This window comes from Mus musculus, chromosome 4 (assembly GCF_000001635.26).
Source record: "Mus musculus strain C57BL/6J chromosome 4, GRCm38.p6 C57BL/6J".
Lineage (NCBI taxonomy): Eukaryota > Metazoa > Chordata > Mammalia > Rodentia > Muridae > Mus > Mus musculus.
In genome coordinates this window covers 132,007,808-132,021,966 of record NC_000070.6, presented here as the reverse complement: position 1 = coordinate 132,021,966, position 14,159 = coordinate 132,007,808, and the positions used below count along the sequence as shown (strand labels likewise).

At 39.8% G+C, this 14,159-nt stretch overlaps 1 protein-coding gene across 25 annotated transcripts in view; it reads left to right on the top strand.

Annotated features, from left to right (window-relative positions):
• The window catches only part of Epb41 (erythrocyte membrane protein band 4.1), a 151,934-nt gene that overhangs the window by 53,380 nt on the left and 84,395 nt on the right, over positions 1-14,159 (top strand). The window lies entirely within an intron of this gene.

The following is a 14,159-nucleotide window of genomic DNA, read 5'->3' as shown; positions in this document are numbered from 1 at the left end:
CTGCGTTTGTCCTTCCTGAGAGTGAGTAGCATGTAATACGTTTCTCAGGAGTATATAGGTTAATGAGACTCTAATACTTTCACAAAAGAAAAAGTTTAATATGCAACATTATAACAATGCAAATTAGCATCATCAGTCAAGTTTGATTCTTCTCGTCCAAATGCAGGAGTGCGGTAAATCTTTTTTTTTTTTTTTTTTTTTTTTTCCTGAGATGGGGTTTCTCTGTGTAGCCCTGGCTGTCCTGGAACTCACTTTGTAGACCAGGCTGGCCTCGAACTCAGAAATCCACCTGCTTCTGCCTCCTGAGTGCTGGGATTAAAGGCGTGCGCCACCATGCCTGGTGATTGCGGTAAATCTTAACTTCAGTTTATTTTCCCTTTTGTGAGGAGAGCACACTGACTCCCTCTGTGTTTATAAATTCAACACAGGTTTATAGCTTTTTGGCTTTTTGGCAAGATGATTTTAGTGTAAATGTTTTTCTTTATTTTGGGGATGGGGTGGGGGAAGACCTTCTATGTAGGCTTGGCTGGCCTAGAACTCACTAGTTCAAGTTTTTGGGGTGAATATATTTTCAATTCTGGAATATGTTTGAAGGAGTAAGGATCTGAGTAATATAGTTACTCTGTGTTTTTGAAGAATTACTACATTCTTCATAATGGCTGTTCCTTTATAGTCCTACCAGCAGTGTGTGTATGAGAGCCCAGTCAACCTTATCAGCACTTATTTTTCTGAATATTTATTTAAATTATAGTCATCAAATTACATTTCCCTAAGAACTAAAGATATGTTTTCTCTTCTTTCTCTTTTGCTCCCTTCTTCCCCCAGACAAGGTTTAACTAGGTAGCCTAGGTTGACCTCAAATTCCTGGGACTCCTCCTGTTTCAGTCTTTTGAATTGCAAACATGCTCCACCATTCCTGGCTTTCCTTGGTTATTTGTGCTTGGCTGAGAAACTGTTGCCTAACAAGTCATCGGGCTATACTTAGGTTTGCATCTGAGGGGTGTGTGTGTGTGTGTGTGTGTGTGTGTGTGTGTGTGTGTGTGTGTAGGGTGTTATGGGTGTTTGTATGTGAAGGTGTCCAGTGTGTATGCTGTGATACCTGTGTGCCTTCCAGTGTTAGTCTTGTCTTTCTGCCTTGTTTGAAACACGGTCTCTTCACTGCTGCATAAACCAGGTGCAGTGGCCCTGAGCTTCTGGAGATTTCCCTGTTTCCTATAGCCACCCTGGGACTATAGCCACCCTGTTTCCTATAGCCACCCTGTTTCCTATAGCCACCCTGTTTCCTATAGCCACCCTATTTCCTATAGCCACCCTGGGACTATAGCCACCCTATTTCCTATAGCCACCCTGGGACTATAGCCACCCTGGGACTATAAGCACGTGTGCTCTGGAGTCTGACACTACATGGATTCTGGGGGTTCAAACTCAGGGCATCAGGCTTGTGTGACAAATGTTTTTTACACTGAGTCATCTCAATCCCCTGAGAGCTTCATATAATAATTTTTATCTTTTGTATTTAAGGTTTGTTCAGTATTTAGGGTTTGATGCTTTTTGAATTAATATCTGTATGGTTTGAAGTAGGAGCTAGACTCCTATTTAAAAAAAATTTTTTTAACTATGTGCATTGATGTTTTGCCTACATGTGTATCTGTGTGAGAGTGTTGGATCCCCTTGATCTGGAGTCACAGACAGTTGTGAGCTGCTATGTGAATGCTAGGCATTTAACCCAGGTCCTCTGGAGGGACAGCCAGCGTTCTGATGTGCTAAGTCCTCTATCTCTGCAGCCTGGGATACAGGCTCCTTTGTGTGTAGTTATCCTGATACTGTGGCAGTAGTTCTCTAAATTTAGCAGCTCACTAAATGTATAACATTTAAGATTTTAAGACTCTACTAGAAACGTGTGGATGAGAAATGCCAGTGCATTCTGTGTGCTGCTATCCTTCAGCTTCCTCTTGGTTAATAAAGTGAAATGTTCTTAGATTAATTTTGTTATTTATTTATACATATATATGTCTCTCTGTGTGTACATGTGAGCATGAGCGCAGGTGTTCACAGTCTCTATGTTCATGTGTGCATGAGCGCAGGTGTTCACAAGAGGGCATCTGACCTGCAGGAGCTGTAGGCAATTGTGAGGTGCCCGGTGTGGGTTCTGGGATCTGAGCTTAGATCCTCTGCAAGAGCAGCGAGCTAAACTGCTGCCTATTTCTCCAACCCCAATAGTGTGAAGAAGATATTTTAAAATGGGGGCATTTATGGACATACTAATCAAAGGCAGATGACTAGATTCTATTATATCTCATCAGATGAGAAGAAGAGTGGGTGTGGGAGCTTATGCTTTTAATCCGAGCATTCAGGAGACAGATTTCTATGAGTTCAAGGCCACACTGAGACATAGGAGACATTATCTTAAAAAAAAATTCTGCTAATTTACTTTTTATCTGGTATCAAGTCTATATATTTTGATATCTAATCTGTCCAAGCTGAACTACATACAAATCTGAATTCTAAAGCTACATATTTTAAAGAGAAAGTATATTTTTTGCCAATACTGTAAGACTTGTTAAGTATAGAAAATAGAGAGACAAATATACATTAATGGCGCAGAATGAATTTACTAGCTAAAACATACATTTGTCATTTGTTAATATAGTCTGTAAAAAAGAAAACACCTTAATTTTCCTGTCAGAATGATAGATAGCTCATTTAATCACAACAAGAGTCCTCTAAAAGTACAATACTGTTTTTGAAACTTAAAAAAATAAATAAATAAATAGAAGTTTAGGGAAGTTTAACATATCCGAGTTCCCAGTTTAGAAGAAGCTGACTCAAACATAGGTTTGTCAACTTAAGGCAGAAAGGGTTTATTTCAGTTTTATTTATTCAGAGCTTCATTTATTCATTATATATTCAGAGCTTTCAGGCCAGTGTGGCAGAGAGGGCACGGCAGAGCAGACCCGCTTGTGTCACGGCAGGTAGGAACCAGGGTGGCCGAGGAGAGGAGGGAGAGAATAGTTTCTGTGGTAGCTGGCTTTCCCCTCTCTTGTACACCGTGTGGACCCCAGCCTATAGTTGGATGCCCTGCAGGACAGATCTTCCCTGCCTCTGATTATTCCTCTTTGGATTCATCCTTGCAAACTCCCTCAGAGCTGTGCTTTACCAGCCTCCTAGGTGCCCCTCCATCCAATCAAGAGGACAATCAAAATTAACATCACAAGAGTCTCTTTCTTTGTTTTCCCGAGGCAGGGTTTCTTTGTATAGCTTTTACTGTCCTGGAACTCTACACTAGGCTGGCCTGGAACTCACAGAGATCCACCTGCTCTGCCTACCAGACGCCGGGATTTAAGGTGTGCACCACCATAGGAGTTTTTTTAAAAAAATCTGTCTTTTTCTTCTGGCTCACCAACCTTGATTCAAGCTCTAGTTATCATTCATGGATTCTGCTGAGAATGTTCAGTCTCTTTGTTTCAATTTCCTTCCATTTCCTATATCCGCTCAAGGAGGAAAAAATTCTCAGTGCAGAATTTGCAGTGGTATTTTCATCTTTCAATATTTTCATGGCCCAGAACGTGAAATACAAATTTTTGACCATCCCCAAAGACAGCCTTTCCTAATCTGTGCCCACTTAGCCTTGAATTTGTCTTGCTCCCCATTTTCTGCTGTCCTGTGTTTTCTGTTATAGGTTTGTTTCCCCGCTCACGTGCTCAGGCCTCTTTCTAGGTACTAACATCACCAAGTCATGCTCTGCCCTGTGTTCTTCACCCAGCCCACCTCATTGTTTAACTCAGGTTGTCTCTCAGCATTCTTTAAAGATTTTGTTTTAATTTTAGTTGTGTTTGTGGGGTGCCCACAGAGGCAGCAGAAGGTTGTCACATCTGGAGCTGGAGGGCTTAGAGGCAGCTGGGAGCCATTTCATATAGCAACTGAGCCTGGGTCTGCAAGAAGAACATAGGGGACTGGAGAGATGGCTCAGAGGTTAAGAGCAATGACTGTTCTTCCAGAGGTCCCAAGTTCAATTCCCAGCAACCACATGGTGGCTCACAACCATCTGATCCCCTCTTCTGGTGTGTCTGAAGACAATGACAGTGTTCTCACATATATAAAATAAATCTTAAAAAAAGAACCAAACATAATTTTAACCACCAAGCCATCTCTCCAGGACTCCCCAAATTCTTTTCTATTTCTATTTATTATTTTATTTTAGGAGACAGAATCTCCTATGTAGACCAGGTTGGCATTAAGCTTAAAGAGATCTGCCTGTGAGATCTGAAACTTCTGCCTCCCAAATGCTTGGGCTAAAGGCATGCACCACTGTGCACAGCACAAAAAAAAATTTTTTTTTAAACACTAGTTGGCTCAAATAGTCTCTTACTTTCTGAACACATTATTACATAATTATTTGTTTTGGCCTCACTTTTTAAATAGACTAAAGTCTTGGATGTAGAAGCCGGGATCTTGTTTAGCAGTCTTGGCTCTCAGCAGGATGCCTTGGATATTCAGATATGTTCAATTAATGTTCTTTGAGTCAATGCATGAGTATGTTTGAATTAGTGAATACATTTTGAATTATTTCTTGTAATTATCATAAAACTTTAATTTCTCTTTTCCTCAAAGGAAAGAAAAAGAAAATACTCAGGTTTTTATTTATGAGGAATAAAAACTTATATTGATATTGTTGTTCTCATTGGCCACTCATAAGAGTATTACTTTACTATTTAAAAGATTTTTGCAAAAAAAAAAAAAAAAACACTCCAAAAACCTTTGAGTAACTTAAAATGACATTTTATAATTATTTGTAAAGAAAAATTTAAAACTCATTTTCTGCCAGGATTTAGATTAATGTAATACTAGTTAAGAGAGTAATGTGTTGGTCAGGAAACTGTACAATAGAAAGAAGGCAAGCCGGTTAGGTGTGGAATGAGGTACCAGGGTTCCTGGGTGATCTTAGCAGATCTGAAATACAACCTCCTGTTTTCAGAGCGACCTAGAGGTTAGGCGGGAATGGCTACCCTGCCGGCCTCTCTCTGGACTCAGGTTCCAGGCAGATGACCCAGAAGCACATCCTTGGGGAGTCGAGTGTCGCTGCTGTTTAAGGAGATATTCTTCTCTTTACTCTGTCAACCATCTTTGTTGCCAGAGGATAAGCTACATGAAAAATATTTGGCATGAACTTAAGTATGTCAAGTATTGTGCTTCTGTGTGGGATGGCATATTAATGGCCTTTTGATGCTATACAATAAGTTAACAAATTATTGTGTTGTAATTAAAATTTAAAAAGCCTTCTTCTATGAATACACATTTTTATTTGGAGTATTGAATTATGTATGCCTCTAAAAAGCTTCAGAAGTACATAGTTCATTTTCCCTCCCCTCTCCCCGCCCCACATACTCTTTTGTAGTTATTTTTTAAAACTTCGGTTTATAAACTTTGGTTTTCTTTAAATTCTACCTTGCTGGTTTTGGTCCTATCTTTCTGTCTCAAGATGGTTTGGGATGATGACGCAACTCTACTAACTACACATTTAGTAGGAGCCCAAAGTATAGCAGTGAATCCGAGGTAAACTTTTCCAACTTCTGAACTCTGAAATACAGTTTTCTAAGAGCAAAACTACATTTCAACTTAAGGGTAATTGTACTAGCTTGCTCTGTCTCTGGTTGCAATTGTTCTTTACTGCTGGATTTGAAAGAGGAAAGCTGGTTTCTTCTCTGTCTCTCACAGTGTACTTGACCTTCCTTAATTTTTCCCTGTCCCTGGCTCCATCCTGTCCTGGTTTCCTTCTCCACTCTGCCATTTTTGGCAGGTTTTTTTTTTTTTTTTTTTTTTCCCTTTGTGGTGTTTTGTTTATTTTTGAGACAGCGTCTCTCTACAGAGATCTGGCTACCTTGGAACTCATCATGTATGCCGGGGTGTTTTTTCTTTTTAAAAATATTTATTTTTGCCATATGGTGGTGGTGCACATCTTTAATCCCAGCACTCCCATAGGCAGAGGCAGGTAGATCTCTTGAATTCAAGGCCAGCCTGCTCTACATAGTAAGTTCCAGGATAGCCAGAGCTACACAGAGAAACCCTGTCTTAAAAAACTAATATATATGCCAGAAGTCATTGGCTCTCCTGGAACTTAGTTACAGAGGGCTGTGAGCCACCATGTGGGTGCTGCGAACTGAACCTAGGTCCGAAGTGCTTTTAACTGCTGAACCATCTCTCTATTTCTTCATTGTAATAAAAAAAAGCCTATAAAGATACACACACACACACACACACACATATATTTGTTTTGTCAACTTGACACAAACTAAGAGTCACCTGGGAAGAGGAGCCTCGCCTGAGGCACTGCCTCCTTCAAACTGGTCTGTGTGCATATCTGTGGGATGTTTTCCTGATCAATGACTGAAGTGAGCAGGTGCAACATTCTTTACCTCTGGCCCTGCCTCTTTGAGAAAGCTGGCTGAGCAAGCCATGGGAGCAATCCCGTCTTCAAGGTTGGCTTTAGTTCTGCTTCAAGCTCTTGCTTTGGTTTCCCTTCATCGTGCATCTGTAAGATGTGATAAGCCCTTTTTGCCCCCAAGTTGCTTTTGGTCTTGGTGATTATCATAACAACAGAGAAGCAAACAAGAATACTCTGGAAAGAAAGAGACTGGCCATTAATGGTTTTCTTGAAGGTCACTTAACTGATAGTCTCAGCCAGCCACCATATAATGGAAACTTCAGAGTGGACTTAAAAGGCATTTGAAGAACTAAAATCAATTTCATAAAAATTACTGGAGGTTTTCCAGTAATGTGACTTAGTCATTCGGTTCTTAGGATTTATTCTTAATTTGGACACAATTTTAACATGGTTGGCTATTTGACTTTGCTAACGGTGGATTAGTTCATTTGAATAGAAGATGTTGTAAGCTGCTTGTTGACGAGCCGCTGTGTATGAGCTGACTGCTAAGTGCACAGAACTATCAAAAGCAGACTTCAAGATTGGAAGAGAGGGCTGGTGAGATGGCTCAGTGGGTAAGAACACTGACTGCTCTTCCAGAGGTCCTGAGTTCAATTCCCAACAACCACATGGTGGCTCACAACCACCCGTAATAAGATCTGATGCCCTCTTCCAGTGTGTCTGAAGATAGCTACAGCGTACTTATATATAATAATAAATAAGTAATAAATCTTTGTGCCAGAGTGAGCAGGGTTGGCCAGAGCAGAGGTCCTAAAAATTCAGTTCCCAATGGCTTACAACCATCTATACAGCTACCGTGTACTCATATATATGAAATAAATAAATCTTTAAAAAAAAAAAAGACTGGACGAGAGCCAGCCATCCCAAGGACTTTGTCCTCCCACTAGGACATCAGCTCTGCATAGTAACTGAATCATAGTGATGACTAGATAAGGTTAATTATGTTCTGTAGATAAAAAAAATTCTAAAATGAAGCACATAGCTCATCTTTAAAAGATTTCCATCAAGAATGGCTAAAATAACACATTTTGAGACTTAGTAGATGAGAAGCCTTTCTGTGGGAAATGGCTTTTGGTGTTTGGGTTTCATCTCACTTCTGTCTCCATGATATTTTGCTTGGAAATCCAGAGTATTAATATATCTAGAACGTACGTAGACATTTTCTAAGTCCAAGCTAGAATCCTGCAGAGATGTATTGGACTTTTTTTTTTTTTTGGCTTTTAGAAGGAGATGAGTAAGTATCTGTTTATTTAAACAATATCCTTGAATGAGTTGATCCAACGGTATTAGTCATCATAGAAATGACTTAAATTAAAATCGAGTTGTTGGAAGCAGCCTGTTCATGCCGAGTATCACCCCCGATTCATGCAGTGTGGCAAATAAGTTTTAAAGATTCAAAATCATTTCAAGGGGAGGAAGAATTACCTTTTTTATTTTGAAAACCACATTGGGTCTCTTATTTTTCTATAAGTGATCTTTTGTGTACTTAAATTGAATATAAAGGAAAAGCACTTTCCTGTGGTTTGGGGAGAATTGATTTTACTGGGAAACAAGCTGATTTCTAGCATATCCTTAAAACTTTAATGTTTGACCTTTTGTTGTTGTTGTTGTTGAGGTTTTTTTTTTGTTTGTTTTGTTTTGGTTTGGTTTTCTTTTTCTTTTTCTTTTGTTTTTTTGTTTTTGTTTTTGTTTTTGTTTTTTTTTCTGTCTGAAAGAATATCCCAGGATTGCATTTTCTGAGTAAAGAAAAAAGCTTTCATCTTTTGTTTTTTGTTTTTTTTTCTTAATTTCCCTGTCTTACGGTTTTCATTGCTGTGAAGAGATACCATGACCGAGACAATTCTTACAATGGACACCATTTAATTGGGGCTGGCTTACTATGAATGGCACTTATGTTTATGATGTGATTAAGTGACTTACTGAACTAGGAAGAGCAGAATTGAGTTGATTTCCATTGTGTTTTTAGATGGCTGTGAGATACCTCTCTTCTAGTGGGTTCCATTTGTTTTGTGTTCGGCTTGAGAAAGGCTCTTTTACTATGTAGCCCAAGCTGAACTTGAACTCATGGTCTTTCTGCCTCAATTTCCCTAGTGCTAGGATTATAGACCTGTACCACTGTGCTCAGTGGGCTGTGTCTTACTAAGTCACTTATCAGAGTGGACCAATGTTATAGAATGCATTTAGGGTTAGACCTGCAAGTGCTTGTGCAATGGAGTAGCAGAAAAATTTGAATAAGCCAGGGAGACTAGGGTAACAGTTACTCTTAAGGCTGATTTCAGCTTCACACATTGTCTACCCAGTATAAGTTTCAGCTTCCCTAGGGATTCCCATTGTGGCTGTGCACTGATAACCTGAACTTACCTGGCCGTTTGTGGAGTTTCTCTCTGTCTCTACTTTTTATTCACTTCCTACTTAGAAACCTCCAGTGACTCTCCTGCTTTCAGAACAAACGATTTAGCAATCAAGTCTTTCTAAACTGTCACCTCCTTGTCTCCCTGTTCCATCTTCAAGTAGACCTCATAGGAAGAGAAATTTGTACATGTGTGGAGCTTCAAACTGCAGGTGCTAGAAATGGTGTTGGTTAACTGTCCTAACAATCAGGGCTCTTTAACATCCAGGTTTGTTATTACAGACATTACTACTCTGAGAGTTACAATAGAATCATCACCTCATTGTTTATTAAAATTTTTATTAAAGTACATGTTGACTCCGTATTGAGGAGTTTCTTTTAACCTCTGAAGAGGCTGTTTATGTGGATTAGAAATGTGCATGTGTACAGAATGGTTATAAGATAATATAGTAAACATTAATGTGTGCCATCAAGTAGATATTTAATAGGTGCTTGATGCTATTATTTCGATTGAAATCTAATCTTAAAGGAATGCTCTATTCTAACTGCACCACCTGCTTCTTCTCCTCATGATCTGATTCTCGTCAGTCTGGGGTGCTTGCTGGTTCCTAAGTGCCTGCAGTGTTCGTACTACTGCTAGTTCCCTTACCTGGAATTCCATTTGCCCATGAGCCTCAAGTTTCTTTCTCTTGACATCTGTATTCATCCTTAATTTAAAAGCTACCTTTTTCAGGAGCGTTTCCTGGTTGCTCTAGCTGAATGCTCTTTGAGTGCTCTCTTCTATTACTTTTAGTCCTGATTTCACTTAGAACATTTTCTCAGATGCAATAGTAGGTTTTGCCTTTTAGTTTTAGCTATGTATTTCTTCTCTACTTAAGATTTGTGTATTAGAGACCCAAGCAAAAACCTTACACCTGATTAGCACTCAGAAAACATGAATATAGATACTCTGTGAGCCAGTTTGAAGAGTAAAATGGGTAATTATGTCATTAGACTTTATTCTTAAATGTGGATAGCAAGGGAAGTTTTTATAATGCTACCAAATTGTACTGTTCTCATTAAGTTTTCCACCTAAAAAGCTTTAATGGAACACCAACTCTGTTAATTTAAGAAAGATTTAAAGAAAAATAAAAAGAAAGACCTCATTTGGCCTTCTCAGTCAGCTTAGTATGGGTCCTTTAATGATCTGATTTGCCTCCAGATAGCAGATGCACACTGTTAGGACAGATGTGTCTCTGATTCCAAATGCTGTCCAGTTCTCAGGGGCCTGGAGGATTAAGATTGACTCTGAATGGGAGTGCATCTCTTTGTCTTCAGTGTTGTGCTGAGTGGTTTTTTTTTTTTTTTCTTTACAACAATCAAAAGGCCTCTTTGTGACATTAAGTAAATAGATACTTTCCTTTGGGCTTTGTACTAGGTTGAGAATAGCATCATTGAGCAGTGAGCATCTGTCTGTAGTGGGTGTCCTGGTTCCGATGCGGCTTTGTCTCTTCCTCTGCATATCCATGCTGTCATCTGTAACTTGAGGAACTTGATTGCGTGCACCACTGACTTGCCAGGACACGTTTGAGCTACTTAAAAATAATTATTATTTATTGAGCTGAACTGGTGGCACACACTGGTAGTCCCAGTATTCAAGAGGTAGAGGTAGGAGGATCAGGAGTTCAAGGGTCAGCCTTGGCTACATAGGCAGTTTGAAGTTGGTTAGCATATATGAGACTTTGTCTCAAAAAGCTAAAACCAATTATTTATTTACTTACTTATTTTTTATTTTTATTTATTTATTTTGCATTTTTTTTGGTTTGTTTTTCAAAACAGGGTTTCTCTGTGTAACTTTGGCTGTCCTGAATGAAACTCTCTCTGTAGACCAGTCTGGTCATTCTCAAGTCTCCTAAGTGCTAGGATTAAAAGGTGTATGCCCTCATGCCCTACTTTAAAAAAAAATAAGTTCAAATTCGTAGCAAAATATATTGATTCTTTTGTTGTTGTTTTATAATTCTATGTGTATCTCAATCATTGTGTTCTAATTGTGGCAGAGATTTTATGAAAGGAGATATCCAGAGTGCTGAATCTGGGCAAGTGTCATGTCTGCATGGGAGATGTGGCATTGGCACACTTCGGTGGTTAACCAAATTCTATGGTCTGATTTTGAGTCCTAAAGGATGTTAATGGTTCCGCTTGCACACTTAATAACATGGGCCTTTGTGTGCTTCTTGCATTAATTTAGCAAGCATTTGTTGAGTAAAGATTTTCCCAGTGTTCATGTTCCACTTTCTGGAAACAGCTCTGCTGCTTAGAAGATGCTTCTGTCTTGAAAACACAAGGATAAATACTGTCTGTCTACTAGAGCTGCATGTTCAGGATTATCAGACACCAGGTTATTTTCTTGCTAAAACTTTCACGACAGACTTTGAAGTCTTTATGAGAGAAGGTGGTGTAAAATCTTTCGTGTTGGGAAATGTTAGTGCAGAGATGAGTTCTGTCCCTTCTGGTTGGGCAGATGTGAAGCTGTGTGTGCAGTCCATGGACGTCATGCGCTGTCCTCAGCCTCCCTTGCTTAGTTTTAGGAAGGGAGTCTCGTGGTGCTCCTGTCATTTCTGCATAGCAAGAGAGGTTTTCACATCCGGGTTTTCCTCTTGTGTTCTTTAATTGCTTTGGGGTTCAATGAAAGGTAATTTCAGACACATGTTTTCTACTCCTGATACGAAGGTGACGGACATTTTATTTCTCTTGAGTACAAGTATGCTTCAGGAGCAAAAAATTAAATCTTGAGTTTTGGTTGGTAGGTGGCTGGTGTAGCGTTTACAGAGACCACAGTTGTATTATATTAGCAGAGTTGTTTCAATGACTTAGATGAGGTTAGAAGATGTACTTTAAATACCATCATTTTAAAATATACTCTTAATATTTAAAACTAGATTAGAGGTCTAAGGGCTTTCTTTTTATTACCATGCCTTTATTTATTTTGATACCATTTGTAGTGGCTTGCAACCTACTAGCAGTTTTAGCTTGGGTAGGTTACCATGTCCTAGCCAAATATGGACCAGTCCTGATCCAGCCTAGAACCCTGTGAGAGAGGGTAGTTCTGGAATTGAAGTGCCCTCAATTGCAAGATCAGATGATACCTCCTGCCCCAACTGTGGGGTTATTGAAAGGTTTGGTTGAGGTAATGTAACTGACATGGGGCCTGATAGGGAAACAGTGCCCTGTACACGTGTTAGGGCCTTCCTACTTTCATTACTCTGGTTCCGGGTATGTACAGTTGTTCTGGGCATGCCTCCTGCTTAAGTAAGACTTCTGCTGCACTTCTGTTTCATTGTATCAGAGTTGAATCCAGAGTAAACTTCTCTGGGATCGAGACCTTGTTTGGTTTTTTTTTTTTTGTTTGTTTGTTTACTGTGACATCATTGGCACTGAGCCTTGGACCTGTGCTAAATGCTTGGTATTTGATGGATGAATGAGTTTGCTTGAATAGATTTAGAGGGTGCTTTTGATGTTCATAGATATCAGATGAACTCAGGTGAAATTAAATCATTAAAAAAAATATATTTGATGATTGAGATGGCCCAGTGGATAAAGTCCCCTGTTGCCGAGCCTGACCTGAGTTTAGTCCTCAGAACCCACAAAGTGAAAGGAGAGGCCTGATCTCCACAAGTTGCCTTCTGACTTTCACATGTAATCCTAATAAAACAAAGCAAACAAACAAACAAACTGGGCATAATGGTGCACACATTAAATCCCAGCACTGGGGAGGCAGAGAGTCAGGTGGATCCCTGTGAGTTTGAGGCCAGCCTGGTCTACAGAGAGAGTTCCAGGACAGCCAAGGCTACATAATGAGACCCTATCTCTAATACAAAACAAACAAAACAATAACAACAACAAAAACAACACCCCAAACTTTTATTAAGGGGCTTGGGAGATGTGTTTGTCAGAAAGGTGCCTTACCCTGTAAGCAGGAGGACCTGAGTTTAGATGGTCAGCACCCGTGTAAATGCTGCGCTCAGTGTCACATGTTTGTAATCCATAGCACTGAGGAAGCAGAGAGAGATCCCTGGAGCTCATTGAACAGCCAGCTTAGCCAAATCAGTGAACTCCAGGTGCAGTGAGAAGCCCTGTTTTAAAACCATAAAGGAGAAAGTAATTGAGAAAGACACCCAACATTGACCTCTGTCCCCCATGCACATATACACCTATACATATATACCACACATGCAAACACTTAATATTAGTTATATGCAGGGTCTGTTCTAGGCATTGGGTGTGTGGTGGTAAAAAAGACTCGCAGGCTGGATAGTTGGCTCAGCAGTTAAGAGTACTTCCTTTTTGTACAGAGCAAGAAAGTTTGATTCCCAGCACCCACACTGGGGGAGACGGGGCTTACAACTGCCTGCAACTCCAGCCCCAGGAGATCAGACACCCTCCCTGACCTCCTCAGGCACCTGAACACACATACACTGACAGACAGACAGACAGACACACACACACATAGATTAAAAATAAATGGAATCTCTTAAAAAAGACTCAAGATCTTATTCTCATAAAACCTTGTATTTTAGATGGAGGAGGGGTTTGCAAAGAAGGTCTGAAGTGTTGTAGGGCTGAGAGGGCATCTGTGGGAGCAGGGCCACTGCTTTAGTTGGGGTGCTGGGGAGGCCTCTCTAAGGGACATGTCATCTGAACTGGAACAGCAGTGACGATGCCTTTGATTCTCATCCTGGGGTTTGAGGGATAATGCTGGAACTTTGACATCAAGCTTCACGTGTGTGAGGTTTGTAGCCCGCCCTCTCTGCTCACGTAAAACATGACGTCAATCAACATTGGCTTTCTAAAATGTTCCCTATAGCATTTCTCTGGTTTCCCCTCCTAGTATAATGGTTTCACTTTCTACTTTCAAAAAAATACTGAGCATTCAACAAAAGCTTATTTCTCAGAAGACAAATTCTTTTGAAGAGCTTAAAATGGGATGCCTCTGAATGAGGTTATAATATGGTATTACGTCATGAAACCTGAGGACATCTTTTGTGTGGTTAGTTTGACTGTGTACTTGTCCTTGCTGTTGTCAACTCTGATAGCAATGGATCAGAATTCTGTGTTTGTTCTACCTAATGGAGAAGTCTTCACCCTAAGAAATATAACTAAGGAAAGCAGAAGAGATTCGCAGAACTTTTAAATGTAATCATCTCTAGGGATGGAATTCCTGCAAATCTTGCAGCTTTGACTGACATCTTAAAAGGACAGTACCCAGATACCCTGTGTAGGAAGCATGAAGGTGTATTTGCTATGTACAGTTCTGAGCCTTTAATTATGGTGTATTTCATTACATGGCCTTGGTAGATTTTTTTTTAAAGATTTATTTTATTTATATGA